This window comes from Macaca mulatta, chromosome 18, assembly GCF_049350105.2.
Source record: "Macaca mulatta isolate MMU2019108-1 chromosome 18, T2T-MMU8v2.0, whole genome shotgun sequence".
NCBI classification, from domain to species: Eukaryota; Metazoa; Chordata; class Mammalia; order Primates; family Cercopithecidae; genus Macaca; species Macaca mulatta.
In genome coordinates this window covers 49,672,058-49,690,533 of record NC_133423.1, presented here as the reverse complement: position 1 = coordinate 49,690,533, position 18,476 = coordinate 49,672,058, and the positions used below count along the sequence as shown (strand labels likewise).

At 35.0% G+C, this 18,476-nt stretch overlaps 1 protein-coding gene and 1 long non-coding RNA gene across 2 annotated transcripts in view; one reads left to right on the top strand and one right to left on the bottom strand.

Annotated features, from left to right (window-relative positions):
- LOC106994481 (uncharacterized) overlaps positions 1-9,658 on the top strand; it is a 200,562-nt gene extending 190,904 nt beyond the window's left edge. Inside the window, exon 3 of the long non-coding RNA XR_013408483.1 lies at positions 8,812-9,658. This is a non-coding gene — a long non-coding RNA (uncharacterized LOC106994481). The remainder of the gene's footprint in view (positions 1-8,811) is intronic.
- RIT2 (Ras like without CAAX 2) overlaps positions 1-18,476 on the bottom strand; it is a 384,044-nt gene that overhangs the window by 27,033 nt on the left and 338,535 nt on the right.

The following is an 18,476-nucleotide window of genomic DNA, read 5'->3' as shown; positions in this document are numbered from 1 at the left end:
AGATTTTGATGAGGAGTTATGCTTAACAAAATCATCTAAGTCAGGATGGCAGGCCCAAGTGCTGGTCTCAAGGTAGCCAAGAAATAAATTACCCTCTGGGTGCCTGAGCCAACCAACCACCAGTCAGCAGATGTTCAAGGTTTCCATGGATACCTCATCCTGGGCACAGGTGAAGCGATAACTCTTCAGAAGCTCTTTGCGTAACTATGATGGTGGAGAGTTCAGTGGAGGTTAGCCTAATTAGTTACCAAGGTGAAATTAGTTTCTATGACAGTTTCCAGAGCCCACTTTAATCACAGGACAAATAGAAATGAAGGAATGAAATTGTAAAAGAAAATAGAGATTTAAACTTATATCTGTTTTTATTGTTCCTCTAATATTATTCAATGATTTCCTGTTGCTTATAACAGAAATTCCCAAATTTATGTTTTAGGAAAGTTATCCCATTTCCTAGCTGGATACTAGATGTTTTATGAATTGCAGGATATACGACCATGACCAGATTTCTGTTTTTCATGGATAAGGTATATTTTATAATTTGGAGTAGGTTGGGCTGGATTCTACATACATTTCAATGATAGATTTTTATCATTGCCTGCCCCGAAGGCCTTCTCCCACATGTTTGAAATGATATCCCAGCTTCCCTTTGGATCAATACACTTCTATTTCTCAGCTCAATGGTTTTTATGGAGTTGACCCTATTTCTGGCTTCAGGGGTAGGCAAGTAACCCAGGCCAGGCTATTCAGAGAACTACATCTCTCTATCCAAATACTGGTTCTGTGATTAGCATCTAACCTAAACAGGCTGATATGATCCCTCTGTGGGAATTTTGCTAGCATTCTTGGGAAATCATCATGTCCTTTGATAGTAGAAGCTAAGATTCTGAAGTGTTTCTACCTAAGAAAAACATCAATAGAAAGGTAAGAAGAAGAAAGAGAAAGATATATTCTGATAACATCATTAGGGGCTCTGAGTCTACTTATACCTGAAGCCAACTGAATTGGATTTCCCGGTTATAGGAGCTAATACATTCATTTTTGTGACTTTATTTTTTTTAAACTACTACATTGGTGTTCTGTAACAACTGAATGGGTCCTAATATAGTTATCAAGGGTTTTTTTTCAGCAAATAATATACAATTATGTAAGCCATTGCCTGGGACTCCTTTCTCGTCATCTGGGGTTGCCAACTACTATGTAGATATTACTGTGAAAAGATCCCACAGTTGAAAACAAGATAAATTTTAAATGGCCAGGTTCAATGGGAGCCTGATACCCTTTACTAGATCTTCATATTTTGTACCAAATTTCAAGAATTGGTTATGTATTGTTTGAAACATAGATGTTTTAAAATAGGCTAAAAGCAAAAACAATTTTTTTTTTTTTTTTTTTTTTTTTTGCACACCAGAAATTGGTGAGCAGCATACTATCACTTCCTCTCTCCATCTCATGGGACTCAGAGGGCCACTCTATCTATGATTCCCTGTAGAATGTGATTATATTTATAAGAAAGATGTCTTACTTCCTAACTGGATATTGAATGTTTTCTGAATTGCAAGATATACCACCATGCCTAGAGCCACTGGACAATGGGAGAATGAGTGAACCTTAGGAAAAGGGCAGAGTGTCACAGTGAGTTGGAAGAACTCCAATATGGGTTTCTACAGATCCAAGACAGTCATGGTTGAGATTCCTAGGTTTTTTGGTAGCCTAGGCTGGGTTTGGAAAGAAAGTGCAGTTTATGACCGTCCACCCAGAGACTGCTTCATAGGGCCAAGAATTGATGCCTGGGGTATGCACAGAGATCACTGAATCAGGAAAGGAAGAATGTGGAATTGTCCTGTGGTTTCTCCAATGTCACAGATCATTTGGGTCACCTAGGCACTGAAGGACAAGCTAATATATCACAGCTTGGACCGCTGTCACTGCCAAAGACCAGTTGGTAGGATAGTCACACCCTCCAGAGCCAGCAGAAAAGTCACAATGACCTAGATGCATAGCTTCCTATCTGAGTAGAACATAACAATCCTCATGTCTCCCTCCATAGACTACACACATATATACCTGCAGTTTCTGCAGTGAGAGAAAGTTGATGGAACAGGAAGAGAGAGAGTGAGAGGAAAGTGAATTAGTGTTCCATTTCCTTGGCATGAGTCTCATTCTAGTTCTCTGAAAGTTCAGCCCAAGCTCTTGAATATGGGACTCTGAAGCAGACAGTGACAAACAGTAGCAACTAGACTTTGTTAAATATTTACCAGATATGGGATAGCTGTAAACTGGAAAAGACTGAAAACAAAAAGGCACAACTGATACTTTCTTGGTAAAGGATAGAGATGTTGTTGTTCGGCAATATTACATTTTCTACTTTTGCATGCCAGTTCACGGAACTTAAAACAGCAAAATATATTTCAGTTATGTCTCAGAGTCGAGACTGTTCAATACAATCTATCCGTTGATACTCAATGAAAGAACAAAGAAAAAAAGGAAAGAAGAGAAGGATGGAGAGATGAAAGAAAAAAAAAAGGAAGGACTCAATCTATTACTACCATCATTTCATTTTAAAAAGGTCATGTTCAAATCTAAACATAAAATGAGGAGGGAAGAACTAATATGACCTAAAGTTTCGCTCTTTTTTTTCTATTTTATGCAAAAATTGTGCAAATTTTCTGAACTGGCATTTGGACGCAGAATACAAACTTTTTCACACAGCTTCTATGATTCCCACTCATTGCCCTTTTCAGGACCATCTCCCACTTTGCCTCTTTACTCTTGGCTCAAACTACATCAAACTATGCAATTTTTTTTATTTAAATATACTTTGCTAGTTTTCCCTTCATTGTTTCTGTATCTGCACTTCCCTTAGCTAGACATGTTTTTCCTTTCTTGTCAGCTTTATCAATAATTATAGTATCAAGACAGATATGAAACATTAGTTTCATTGTGATGCCATTTTCTCTAATGTTTCTTGTACCTTCTTCTATGGTGATATTTATCACATTTCTCTTTAATATTTGTTTTTATGTTGATATATTTTACTTAAAATTAAGCTCTTTGAGGGAGAGGAAGAAGTATACAGTAATAGTTAAAAGCATAAATTATTATACTTACATATCTGTAATGAAACCTCATAATCATGAATTCAAATCCTATGGGGCATCAGGCAAACTATTTTACCTCTCTGAGCATCAGTTTAGCTGTTTTTGTAACTTTTTTTCTCAGAATTTGGTATTACCATACAGTAAATATGTAATACATGTTTGATTATTACAATCATGAATGAATTGATTTGAACAAATACATGGAGGGTGTTAAGACAGCCTTCTCCTTTCATAAGGGGAAGAAGTCACTAAACAATTTAGATTTTTTTCTAGTTTATTTTCCAGATAATTTCTGTTTATATCTGTTGGGATGCAGCCTAATTAACTTGTTTGGTTGCTTATTGACTGGCAGTGTTATTCAGAGTATGTTTCTTTCCTCAAATATGAGCAATAGAGTAGTTCAAAGAGTTACAGTGACCTTTCAAGTGAGGCAGGAATTAGAAATTTTGCCATGCTGCCCTTTGCAACATTTTTGATGGCTGTCAGTCCATGCATGACTTGCTGATATGACATTTATCCTATGTCCAAAAAGATGAAGAATCGCTATAATAGGGTCAGGGTAATTGAATAGTGATGGCAGAAGCAACCCAGATCTGCTTCTTGAGTTGGCAAGAAGGGGGTTAGTTAAAGAATTAGAGACAAATATAGATGAGAAGTTATCCAATGACAGAAGTTGGGATCTCCAGAAGTTAAGTGACTCATCCGAGGGTACAAAGCAAATTAATAATAAAACTGGCATGAACCCCCAAGTCTTCTGACACCAAATCAATGCTAGAATGACATGGTGAGTGCTTCCTCTTCCTTCAGAATTTCTCTTTGAAAGCCATTGTCTTTGGATGCATAAAATACCTGACACTGGCACACACTTGCCCGCTGTTCTCAACGGCAATATTTTGACCTTAATAGTTTTTATCTCAAAGTAAGCATCTTTCTCCTGAATTCACTTTCTTTCATTCCAAACATAAACCTCTAGCTTAATTTCATTAAGAATTCCCTCAGCAGTGCCTTCAACCCTCCAACCTTTTGTTCTCAAACACATAAATCCAATAAACTTCTAGGTCTTCCTGAAGTATAGGAATCATGGCTTTTACATTGTGACATAAAAAATGTATATTTTGTCTCTCCTACCAGTTCCTGACAAAGAGCTACTAAAACCTTTGTAATTTCTTGAGCAATTAGGATGCTAGGTACACCTATTTTTCTAATATTTGCTCTTTGACCATGGTTCCTGATGCGGAGCTCCTAATAAAATGTTCTCGGTGATAAAATTGTCTTTTGCTCTAATGAGGTGACTTTTGATTTTCTTGGGCTCCTGGGTGAGAGCTGATCACCAGAAAGGCCAAACCATGATTAAAAACTTGAACTTTTCAGCCTCACCCCCAAAACTCTGGGAAAGGAGATCCTGGGGTAGTTGGAAATGATTTTTGCCCTTACCTTTGGGAAGCTCTTTATACATGCTGCTGCTGCACAGCAGGTCTAGCGAAACCTTGGAGAGCCATGGGTCTGGGAGAAGGGTCAAGAGTAGAGAGCAAACATGTGTTTATTTAAAATTCTCCTCTCATTTGAGACAACTTACCTTCCAATGAGAGCCATAAACTTAAGCTGTATTAAAAAGGCTTGTTTCTTTATTCATCCACGGAAAAATAAAATTGTTTTTTACCCCCTTCTGTGCAAGGCAAAGACTAAATATTGGTGTTTTCTTAATAAATATTTATGTGTATGTAAATAAAGTGAAAGTCTTTAAAACTCCTGATAGTTGTGAACTGATCATAAAGTTTGATGCAGAACTAACATCTCTGACTGTCTGAGAAAACAGATTGAAAGGAAATCAATTCAAACCAAAAGTAATGGAAGGAAGCTCTTTGTATATGCTCGGAATAAATAATAAAGCCAGAGTGATAGCATTGAGAAACAATTTAAGGTAAGAATATCGGGAATAGAAACTGACGAAAAAAACAGTTTATTTTCTAGATCATGGGTGTGGCAAACTAAGGTTATTAACATGGGTGTGGCAGACTAAGGTTTTTAACAACAGTGGACTTGAATAGTCAGCCAGTACAGAGACCAGAAGTCTGAAATTATGCCCTCCTTTAAGCAAATTTGTTTTAAATAATTTATTTGGTGGTAGGACTGTACTACATGCTGGGTGAGCAGTATCTAACATAGTCTCTGTCCTCAATTTCTGAGTGTATATTTTAGTACTGAAATGCATAGTAATTAGTCAATTTAATATACAATAGCAATTACAATAAATGCTATGAAGGATAATTGTATGAGGAATTAATGAGTATACAAATTTGAATACATTCAATTAAGGAAGTCGGAGAAAGGATCCTCAGGAAATAATAATTGATCAGAAAGATGACAGAAGAGTTGCCATTAATTAGATTTACCATGTCTATCTCTATAACACAAAAGCTGGACCCTTCCTATATTTTATTCTTTAAAATAGTAATTATTTAAAATGACTAAAAGGAAAATATTTTCTTCTTTAATTTACTTGGTTTTCCTCTAAATTCTAAGTGCTACACAAAAAGGTTTGTAGAAAATGTTGGACTAAACGTGAATGAGAGCGATGGAATTGACAGTTTTACCAATGCTGTGAAAAGCAATTAATCAATGTCACTAGGGGCCAGTAGGTTAACACTTCTTTTAAACAAAAAGTATTTTCACATCTGTAAAAGTTAAGAAAAGGAAAGCAATTCAGACCTTTTAAAAAATGTTTATTTTTCCTCTTCGAAGTCTCACTGTGAGACCAGTATTATTTTAATGACTACATATTTAAATGGTAGACTCAATGGTGGCTTCTTTGCTTTGCTTTGTTTTGCTTTGCTTTGCTTTTTCCCCTCCTCTCCTCCCAACTTCACAGGCGATTTTTCCAGACAGGATCTAGTAATTTAACTATAGGGGGAAAGTCTCTAACAGGCCAGAAAACCATGAAGGGTAAATCCACTATGTGTCTTCCTTGGAGAATGACATACTCTCTCATTGCTGCCCCACAAGTTGACTGTATCAGTGTATCTATGAAAGACCTGTCCTCAGATAGAAAAAGAAGAAAAGGTAAAACATAGAAATATTATCTATCATTTCCCCAGACAGTATTTATGTAACACAGAGAAATCAGGTCAATCAGGTAGCCAGGCAATTTTTTTTTTTTTTTGAACATTATCAATTGTTCAAATTTACTAGACATTTTTCTTAACTAAACCAAATGAATAATTTGACACCATGGAGAGATAGCCTTACTCAATTTGTTTATTTATTTTAAATATTAATATTATTGTGAAATATTAGAAGGAGAGCTATATCTAATGTCTTTTATTCTTATCTTAGTTTTCCCAAAAGTAAAACATTTTTTGAATGAGAAGTTTATACTAGATTCTGAAATTCCATGACCTTTAATACATAGTGATGGAAACACGAGGATGACCATGACCACCTATATGTTCTTCTAGTGACACTTCATACGCAACAGTGTGATAGCAGAGATTGAGACTTAAAATTGTATTATGCTTTTGAGCACATTACACCTTATCATCTATACTTTTCTCATTGCAAAATAAACAAGAGGAGTAGAAAATGATATTTCGTTGAAAAAGTCAACTTATGTGTTTATCAGTTTATATTGATATAACAGGGAGTCCAAGTCTTAGTGGCACAACATAGCAAAAGTTTCTTACATACATTAAATTTATTTCTGACATATGCAATCTTCACCACAGTTTGGCTGAGGGTTCTGTTCATTGTAGCCACTCAGGAATCCATTGTATTGTAAGAGCTGCCATCTTCAATAAGGCTAATCACTATGCTAGAGAGAAAAGACATTTCTGAAAAGCCTTGCAGTAATAATTAAATATTTGGGCCCAGAAGTGACATACATCATCCCACTTACAATCTACTGGCCAGACCAACCACATGGCTTCACACAATCATAAGAAAACCATGAAGAGTAAATCAACTATGTGTCCAGAAGGTAGAAACCCAGAAATATTTTAGGTACCACATTAATAAATGCCATACCCTCTTAGGAGTAAACAGTGATGTCAGGACCAAAATAGATTGCTCATAGCCATCTATGGGTTTCCTCTTTGCTAGATTTCCCCAAGGCAGTTCTGAGGGCAGAAGAAACTAACACACACACACACACACACACACACACACACACACACAGATGTAAATACACATATATACACACTTTCATACTTTCTTTTCTCCTTCCCAGTACTATTCAGTTTAAAAAAAAAAAAAAGTATCTTGCTTAAGGCAATAAATTGATATGATGAGATCATGAGAAATGCTGTAAAAGCTCGAAGATGGGTTCAACTTACTTTGTAATAAAAGTTGGCAGCTGCAAGTGGTCTGGATTTTGGCTCAAGAGTGTCACAGTGTAGGAAAAGGGCATAAACACAAAGGGAAGATACAGTGACAGGAAGGATAGAATCTGAAGAAAAGTATTTCCAGGTCTTAGACAAATGGAAATATATAAACAATTGGAAAATAGATGATCAAAAGAGCAAAGACATCTGAGAATAAAGATAGACGACAATTTTATTAGATTCATTCATTCACTTATTTATTCTTTCAGCAATTACTAACTGATGGCTGACACCTGCTAAACCTGTAGTTGGCTCTTGATACAGAAAGTACAAGATCAACACAGTCATTCACTCCATGGAACTCATAGGCTTACACATAAAAGGGTAATATTATTATCATAACTAATTTTTAACCTTCACTGAGAACTACTACAAACACATGAACTCTGTGTTCATTGGAAATTATACCAAAAAAGTAACAAATGTCAATCTTACTTGCTTCTTAAATCTATCAATATCAAAAATCTTATTTTTCAGCCTGCTTCTTAAATTTATCAATATCAAATATCTTATTTAATTTTAATAAAAACAAACTTATGAAATAGTACTAGTATCATGTCCATTTATGAACAAGGACACTGAGTCTCAGAGAGATTTAACAACTTGCCAGAAGTTTTGCACTAGAGCCTAAATTCAAATTTGACAATTGTGACCCTGTTTCTCACACTCCCAATTATTGTTCAACAACAACAACAAAATAATAAAATAAGTCACATGCAGGAGATTCTGTGCAATGAGAAGCAATGGGAAGGGCATAAAGAAGGGAAATAACATTATCAGAGTTAATTTTCAAAATGTGATGGTCAACATGTATCTAAAATAGACTGTAGAAAGTCTAGAGTAGAAGAAAAAGGAAAACAAAGAAATTTATTGAAGTATTTTAAAGACATGAAATTGGATTAGGGTGGTGGTAGAAAAGGTGGAGGAAAATGGTCAGATTCTGCAATACCTTGAACATACTGTTCCCAGATTGCATGTGGGTTTAGGAAAAGAGGGGAGAAAGTTGTTCTTAGGTTTGTGTCCTGATCAGTTGGGTGAATAATGTGCTATTTACTGAGATGGAGAAAAACATAAAAGTTTGGGGGCAGGAGAAATAAAAAATTCTGCTCAGAAATCTTTCAGTTTGAAATAACATATTAAGCCTTCCAGGGGAGAAGAAGAAATGTCGGTCTGGCCATTGGGAATACATGTCTGGACTTCCAAAAAAAAAAAAAAAAAGGAGAAACAAACAAGACTGGAGGCATAAATTTGGGATTCAATAGCATACAGATGGCATTTAAGTCATAGTCCTGGATGTCTGAGTATAAATAAATCTCTGGGACTTTCAACATTTTCAGGTCAGGAAAAGGAAGAGGAACCAACAAAGAAGACTTAGAAGCAGCGGCCAATACAACAGGAAAATAACCCGGGGAATGTAGAATCCTGAAAGCCATGGAAGGAATGCCTCCAGTTTCAAAGGAAAAAGGTGATCAACTGTGTCAAAAGTTGCTGCTGATATGTCAAGTAAAATAGTGTTTAATATGTTGGAGTTCATTGTCAGTATACATATTGTCATTTAGATTCAGGTCAATCTTCACTTCTGATTTGTTAGAGATTTTAGTAACATAGCTGTAGACCACAGTTTTATTTTTTCTTTGGAAGCTACTGTTACCAAACTTGAATTTTCAAGGCTTACTCCATTGAAGAGGCTAGTTGTTTTCTCCTAAAAACCTAGGTTTAACTTAAATAGCTAGTATCAGATAAGCAGTAGTGTCTGGAACTTTTAGCCAGTATAAACCATATAATCTCTTGCTACATGATAAAATAATCATATATATTTAAAAAACATACTCATAAAATGATCATCAATAAGTAAAGAACAGTTGCACCATAGTAACTCCAATTTGGCACACCATTTATCCTATTGGTCCTCTTTGCATATTGGTTTTCAGGAAAACTTTTTTGTGTGTGTTCTGCCCTACAACTGCCATTTGGAAATTTGCTGTTCAAAGCCCTCTTGCTGCCTGTGGCTGGCTGCTATGCTTTTAGAGCAAAGGCACAGAGTAGGACTGATCTATACAAGTATTCTAAAATAGTGTCATTAAGCCCCTTAGTTAATTAGGTCTGGACTGCTCCCTTCTGCAATCAGAACAGGAATTATATGCTCATTTCCTCTCTTACAATGTCACCAAAAGAAAAAAAAAATCTTTACAGAAAATATGGCAGCTCCAGATGGTGACTTTCCATCAATTAAGAAAACAGATAATTTTAGTTAACCCTTGGAAATCTTACTGTCATCATTTTTTTCTCTTTTTTAAATCTATTAACTCTATAAATGATCTTACCATATGTTTGCTAATGATTAATTATCTATAAATACTGGACTTTATAAACACTTATGCTCCATATAAAGTTAAAAATTAAGAAAAACCAATACATTTTCCTAGTTAACACATTAAATATATTTTAACAGAAAAATGATAACCCATGTACATGGGATTATCTGTCATTTTTAGATGTCATTCTATTGTTCACAGCACCAGGCACCCTGACAGCACCAGGCCAGCAACTCTGCAGTCACCATTACCAGCTCTATTACCCACCACATGATGCCTCTATCCTTTCTCTTGAGCTCTAGCTGCTAAGAATTCCATGTAGATTAAAACATTCCAAATGTCTATATCTGAACAGCTAATTTCTTATTTTACATATTTTCCTTAGCTATTTTGCAAGCATCTAAATGCTCTTGAGCACTTCCATCCCATAATGGGCAAAGACAGCACACACACAAAAAGAGGCAATCCATTTGACTGCTTGTCAGTTGCAGTTCTGAAAAATGTATTTCCCTCTGGACAAGAGATTGGTTATGATTCATTAAACTCATTGACTTACTATGAACTCTTTTCGATTTCCCTAGTAACCCCCTTCCCCAGAAAAATGGTAATTGAACCAACACATTATACAAATCAGAAGTTTCACTAAGATCTTTTTTGATTCCAAAAAATAAATTTAGTGAAGATACCATGATTTTCATATTGACCAAGATGTCCTTAATATTGTCCTCAGCTTAACTGAGTTTTAGACAGGCTTCTTCCTGCCTAGAGGCCCCTGACCTCCCTTTACTTAGAGCACTTATTTTATTAAACTTGCCCTTGTTTTTTCTTTTCTCCTTTGAGATATAAATCTTCAACGCAGGAATACTTTTTAAAAAAGAATTTGTGAGTCATCCCATTGAAATGTAATTGTCAAAAAAGATAGAGCCCTGTCTCTCTTCCTCTATTGGAGGGTAGGAGGCTTTTTTTCAACAAGTGATCATTAACAAACACACAACCTGACCACATGGAGAAAATTCCCTCATAACATCCTGCAGTGCTTTTCCATTAGCTCACTCCAGTGGTTAAAAAGTCTCCCAGCTTTTTTTGCAGGGGGATTAAATTCAATCTCTCTCTTCTATTGCAAGTCTTGACCCTTACTGCAATAGTCTTGAATGAGATCTTCCTGTCCATTTTTAATAAGTACCTGGTGCAATTATTTTTTATAGTATCATAACAGGAGCTGTGAGAGCTGTGGTCACAATATAAATGTAATTCTCATCCTACAGAGCTCACAGTCTGTTCAATAAATAGAAATGAAAATGCATGAGAGAATTACTGAAAAAGTCAGGGGAATAGAGGTTCTATGAGAGAAGTCAATGTGATTTGGAAATGGCCTACAAATAAGATCGTTAGTTAATACCTGTGTGAACGCAAAGGTAATGCTGTTCAAAGAGCAACTCTGATTTTGCCACTAACTGCTCTGTGACCTTGAGCAGGTTACTTAATATCCATGGATCTTGGATTTTTTCATACATGAAATTGAGACAATCGTTGATTTTGCTAGGTGATGAAAGTGAAAATTAGCAACTATGATATGATTGTTGTAAATTTCTAAATTTTTTATATATATTAAATTACTCGTTTATATATTTATATTAAATCTTTAAATCAAATGCCCGAGTCAAGTCTCAATTTAGAGTTGTTTTTTTGTTTGTTTTTTTTTTGCCAAGGTTAGGGATCATGGCCCATGACACAGTCTCAAGGGGTCCTAAGAACATATACCCATGGTGTTGGGTTACAGCTTGATTTTATACATTTTAGGGAAGCAGAATTTATAGTCAAAGACATAAATTAATACATTGGCTTGGTATAATTGGTTCAGCCCCAAAGGCAGGACATCTGGAAGCAGGGGGCTTCCAGCTCATAGGAGGATTTCAAGATTTCCTGATTGACCATTGGTTGAAAGAGTTAAGCTCCGCCTGAAGACTTGAACTCAGCTTGAGTTAAGGTAAGGCACGAAAGGGTTGTGGAAGCCCAGGCTTCCTGTCATGTAGATGACACCTCCAGGTAGCAGACTTCAGATAGAATAGATGTAAATGTCTCTTCTCAGATCTTAAAAGGTGTCAGACTCTCTGGAAAAGACCTAGTAAGAGAAGATTCTCTACATAATGTAAATTTTCCCTATAAGAGACTTTTGAAGGACCATTTCAACATATGTCAAAGAAACATATTTTGGGGTAAAATACTTTTATTTCCTTCAGGGTCCACTGTGTATTACATGATTTTATACCAAAGACAAGTTAGAACTTGGTATCTTCTTTGCTACAAAGAATTTGTTTTGTCAGTCTTAATATCTTTCTGCGTTAATGTTGATGCTGGTCAGTCGTGACTGAATTCTAAAGGGAGGAGAGTGTAATGTCTGACTCTCCCTTTCCCTCATGGCCTGAACTAGCTTTTCAGGCTTTTTTGTTTTTTTTATCCCATTGGCCAAGAGGTTGTCCAGTCAGTCAGTTGGGGGGGCTTAGAATTTTATTCTTGGTTCACACATTCAATTCTCACAACAACGTTAGATGGTACTATTATCATCTCTATTTTATATACGAGGAAACTGAGGCAAAAAGAAAGTAAATATCTTGGTAAAAATAATCATTTCCTTTGTGGTTGACCTGCAGTGAAACTTTAAGCACTATACTTTACTGTTTACTTCACTCAAATAATATCTGTGAAAGTGTTTTCAAACTGAAAAAAAAAAAAAAATCAAATGCACTGAAAATAAGTATAAATAGAAATCCACTCTGAAAATAATGAAAATTGGTTCACCTTTAAATTTCTGATTTTATGCATTCTAGTATGTAAGGAGTAATAAACAGAAACTCTGTAAATGATGTTTTCCTGATAATTCTTTTCAGTTTCTATATTCTAAAAGATCAAATATTTGTCTTCCTCTTTCATACTTATTTAAAAAATTCTGCTTCAATTTCTACATACCTAAATCAGCAGCATAATCCCTTGATAAATGCTTTTCTTCATAATGCTAAGGACAGACTGAAATTGATGCTTTCTCTCAACTGCAAGCAAGGGAGAGAAAATCTAAGAGCTGCGAACTTTCCCTTTTGTTTATTCCGCCTGGCTAACCACCCAAAGCAGCCTCTCTCATCTGCCTTAACTGCTGCTATTGGGAAGGTCAGAATTGTGCTCCACACATCTGTCACCATATTCCTCATGACTTTTAGGCACCAGAACCCAGAGGAATGGTAGAATTGAGCTAGGTTATTGATAAATATTGATAGCACGTATTAAAACATACTAGTGCATATTGGCTAGTTCTGCTATTTGGGGATTTTTGTTCTCTGACTGTCCTTGATCTTGCCCGTTGCTTTTCAATTATTTTCACACTTGCGTTAATGTATTCTGAGACATAAGCAAGGATAAGGAGAGTAATGCAAACTTAAATGAATCCCTTCCATTGCAGTTGTAAGCGAAAGTCTGATGGGGTAGAGCTGAAAATGACAGACATTTGCCATGTGACTTTCGCTCTTGGGAAAATGGGTAATTTCATCCACCTTTTTGCATTGCTCTATTTCTGGCATTTTTTCCTACTGAGAAAAGTTTTCTTATGCAACAGCAAATAAAATAAATATTTATAATAACTCCTTGAAAATATATTAAAGATTAGCTTCAAGTTTCAGAAAAAATGTAACTCTTCAATATCTCTCAAAGCACAGGAAAATGTATAGTTTCTTTGTGTGTTCAGCATTGATTCATCTGGATGTAAAGACTGGCTCAGCCTTAAGAGTCTGGGAGACAGCTAATTAACAATCCATTCAACTGATATTTAGTTGGGCTGCTCAAAAATTGTCCCTTGCTACGATAGCTGATTTATAAAATTAATAGTTAGAGATTAGTGTTCATGTATTTTTGAGTAGAGTATTTATTGAATAACTGCTATGCTCTTATTCCTTAGTGTTATATAATATGTTATTTGGCTCTTTCTAAATTGTTACACCATATAACAGGCAGCAGGATAATTTGCTTAAAAAATAGAGATGTTTATAATATATTTACACATATCTTATAAGATATTTATAATATATGATGTGTTCATTTATGCACATATTTGCCTGACTAGCAAGATGATTAGTAGAAAGATAGATGGATAGATTAATAGATATATAGATAGGTAGGTAGAAAGATAGGTAGATAGATGCAATATAAGACAATAGTGCTCTGTAAGTATAAGACAATTTAGACAAAGAAAAGAATAGCATACAAAACATTATACAGGCTAGAAAATAAATGCTCTAAAAATATTGTAAGAATTCTGGAGGTCAGTTTTCATAAGGAGAATCATAGAAACTGAAAAAGCAGATATGCTTTAGTAATTATGGTTTTAAGCCCAAGCTTAATGTGGCCTAGAATCCCCTTGGTGGGGAATCTAAATGTTTCAATGACAAGACAGAGAGCTCTAAACATGGACAACAAAGGCAGAATCTTTTATCTACTGGGAAAATTTTAAGTTAAGTGCCAGAGACAGGCAAAGAACAAGCAAGATCATTTCTAGGGCATCTGGAAAGGTAATGGTCTTAAGAATCCAATAACAGAGGAAGGTGAGAAACAGGATAATCGTTGATAGGTACAGTTACACATGCACAACCATAGGCTAGTGGACCTACCAGGATATTCCAGAAACTCAATTTGTACTACAAAGTCTATAGATGCTGTGTTTAAAATACTTGTAAGTCTAACTTATGTTATTGTAAGTATCAGTGTCTTACCAAACATGTTTGTGCAGATTCTGATGCCATGAATGGAACTAATTGTGTAATGTGTATATATTTCACTCAAAATAATAAGGAAACCGAGGCAAAAGTGAGGATAGTGAGGACTGGAGTGGCTACAGAAAGCCACTCTGAAAAATGGAACCTAAGCTGGTCATTGATAACGTGGGCAGAAATGGACAGGCAGAAAGTAGTAATGGAGAAATTAGGGCAGAAAATAAAGGTATGGGAGAAGTAATGAGAGGATTTCAAGATAAGTGGAAGGAAATGAAGATTTTACATGAGTTGGTCCAAATTATATTTAGCCTGTGCAATGTTAAATGCAGTTCTGAATACCAGCTTCAGGAGTAATAAAAAATTAGGTGGTTTTCAACTGAAATAACACTTAAATTTTTTTTCTATTTTAAACAAAAATGTTGATGTTTTTTAAGTTTGTAATTTTAAAACAAGTTCCAGAGGACACAAGGGGGCACACAGCCTAAGTGAGAGCTGCATATGAAATGTCTATATTCATAGTTACATTAAGCACTACTTAATTCTACTTAGAGGAGTGAGTTGTGAAGAGAGAGAAAGGAACATTTAATAGCTCATTTTGCCTGAGTTTCCCAATCAGGTAAGTACCGTGGAACATGACATCATAGTTATCAGTGTGGATCTCACTTTAAAAATAATTTATTTGTAAACATTTGGTGGACATGAGAGCTGGATTATAATTCTAACAATCTGATAGAAAGTAAAATTTGTATCAATTCCATTATGGCAAGGTCATTTATTATTCCTTATTGGGTAACATATTACGTATATTTTTTTCTGAAACCTTCAATTAATCACCATAATTCAGCACTCATGTACTTCTTGATATTAAAGGAAAACTTTCAGGGGAAGAAATTTTCAAAGAATTAACAATGGCAAAACCATGCTTTCCTTGTTCACTAGTTATTTGGAATGAGTATAGTTGTACACACTTCTCATTCTCCTACCACAGTTCTACCATAGTTCTATCATTTTATTCACAATATATATTTGCCCATCTCTCTTTTACATATCTAAATTGTGCATATTTTTCTTTTCTTTTCTTTTCTTTTTTTTCTGAGGCAGAGTTTCACTCTTGTTGCCCAGGCTGGAGTGCAATGGCACAATCTCAGCTCACCGCAACCTCTGCCTCCCAGGTTCAAGCAATTCTCCTGCCTCAGCCTCCCTAGTAGCTGGGATTATAGGCATGTGCCACCAGGCCCAGCTAATTTTGTATTTTTAGTAGAGACGGAGTTTCTCCATGTTGGTCAGGCTGGTCTCGAACTCCCGACCTCAGGTGATCCACCCGCCTCGGCCTCCCAAAGTGCTGGGATTACAGGCGTGAGCCATGCACCCGGCCTAATTGTGCATATTTTTCAAGGGCAAACTCAAAATATAGTAGCTGCATAAACCCTTCCTTGATGATTCTAGTCTTCATTCATCTCTCCCTGACACTTAAAAGAAATTAATCTTAAAATGAAATGAAAGATAAAGGCAAAAGAATGCCATGGTTGATGAACTAAGATTTGAAAATACTTGGGTTTCAAACACTGTGCTACTATTTTCTTTTACCTGTCAGGCAAATTACTTACTCTTCATTTTCCTCAATTTCTTCTGTTGTAGAATGGGAGCAACAGCAATGTTCAGGGCAGTTACAGGTATTGAATGAGAAGATTTTCCAACATGCTTTACATGGTACTTGATTGTAAATTCTCAGTAAATGTAAGACATTTCTGCTAGTAAAATATTAGAATTATTATTATTCCACCATCAGAGAAATTTTTAGAAATGGAACAACTCCATATTTTGTATTCACAGCAACTGCTATGTTTTTTCTGTCAATAAAAATCTTAACTAGCCTTCTATATCCAGTTCAAATCTTATATCTATCATTAACACTGTCTCAAATACTTTAGTAATCATTAATCTCCTTTGAATTACCCTAGTATTCTTAGGGAGTTACATAATACTTTAACAACATGATTTATAGAACTTTGAATGCACTTTGAATTCAAACAGACTGAAGCTTAAATCTCTTCTCTGTCATTTCCTTGCTATGTATCATTAGACATGTAACTATAACTGATCAAAGGTAAGGGATTTTACAAGTTCCATATAAGAAGATCTAAAAGAATTGTTCTATTTTCCAACTATGTGTCACATATTTAGATGTAATATTTAATTTTAAAATTTGGTTATACGTAAAAAAGCATTTGTTAAACAACGTATTAATTTAGATATAGCATTTTTTCATATTTCATAAAAATTATTTATCCATTCATCATCATCTTTGGTATCAGCATCTCATAAGTAAGTCATTTCTAAGGTCATCAAACCCTATTTTCCAGAGCTAGTTGAGATACTGCATTTTTGAATTTCTGAAGGATGCTGTCTATGGACATTTTACTTTAAGTCTCAACTTTCATTTGCATAACCTTGGCATAGTTGATTACTTTTTTCATTTGCTCTGTAGGAATAGCTGTGATCCAAATTGTTTACTGCTTTGGGCTTTTAAATGACTTTAAAAGTCTTGTTTATAATCATCCCAGTACATGGAGGTGAGAGATTATATCTCCCAGGAATCATTATTAAATCCATGTTAAGTTTCTTGGCCTCTCTTTTTTTTTTTTTAATTTAAATTCTATTTCTAGAATCATCCAACTCCAGCTATGACTGAGAATGTTTCAAATTAGGATGTCTCCATCTTACGCTATTTTATTGTATAAAATAAGGTAACTGGGGGTAGCCCAAATTTTGAGCAGTACTAAAGGACTCAATCATGAGGTTATTCTGTTTATGAGGGATAGTTTTGTATTTGAGCATATGTGGAACTCATCCCCTTTGTGTGTCAGCAATCTCACTTATAAAATAGTATTGTCTGTGTATATCTACAGTTACAGAATTGTGGGGATGGTGAACTAAATGAGACGGCAGGGAGCACACGGGGTATCGTGCCTAGCACACTTTGCATCTTTCATACATTTTACAGTTAGAAAGAGTCACTAAACTCATCAGAGAATACTGATGCCAGGGTAACTTGCCCAAAGCAATACAGCTAACGTGAATCTGTACACAGTTTATCCTTGAGTAGGCAGTTAAAAATACCTTTCTTAAATTGAATATACTATACTATATTATGGTATATTATAATTTCTTAAATTGAATACACTATAGATGATAGTAAAAAACTTCAGAACTAGATGAATAGAACATTAATTCATAGCAGATTTAAAGGGTGAAAAAACGAGGTGAATGGCTCAAATTTTTGGCACATGAGAAAAGAAAAAAAGGAAATAAAAATCAGTGACTGGAAAATGGTCCTAGAGATATAACTGTCAAGGAGGCTCAATGTATTGACAATTATGTTTTCCAAATTAAGACTTTTGGTTTGGTAGTAGATTGGTTCATATTAGTGTGAGTTTTAACTTTCCTGTACACAAAGGGTGTGAATTTATTCTAGATAGCTGTTACTTTGTTATCTATCTTCTACTTTCTGTGTGTACTCTTATTTACTCAAGGCATTTAAAAACTGACACAACACATTGTTATTCATAAAGTGAATATATTTATAGAATAATTTTATATCACTACCATTATACCTTTATAACTACTTGGTGTATTTGTTTTTGATAGAAATTAAAATAAATTCACTTATTAAAATATATATGCAACTATTAAAACACAAAGATACTGAAATACAAATGTATACTTACTTAAATGGCTTTGCCTTTCTGTTAGTTCACATAGTACAGTTTGGAGCACAGTTTGGCAATTAGATAATCTTAATGCTTGGGACTGACAATCATCTCCGGTTTCATCCTATTGTCACAGTGGTATTTTTCACTTGTCTTTTATGCGAACTCTTTGCTCCAGTCACCTAGTGTGCCTCATTTCCACCCACAGACCCTACATAATAAA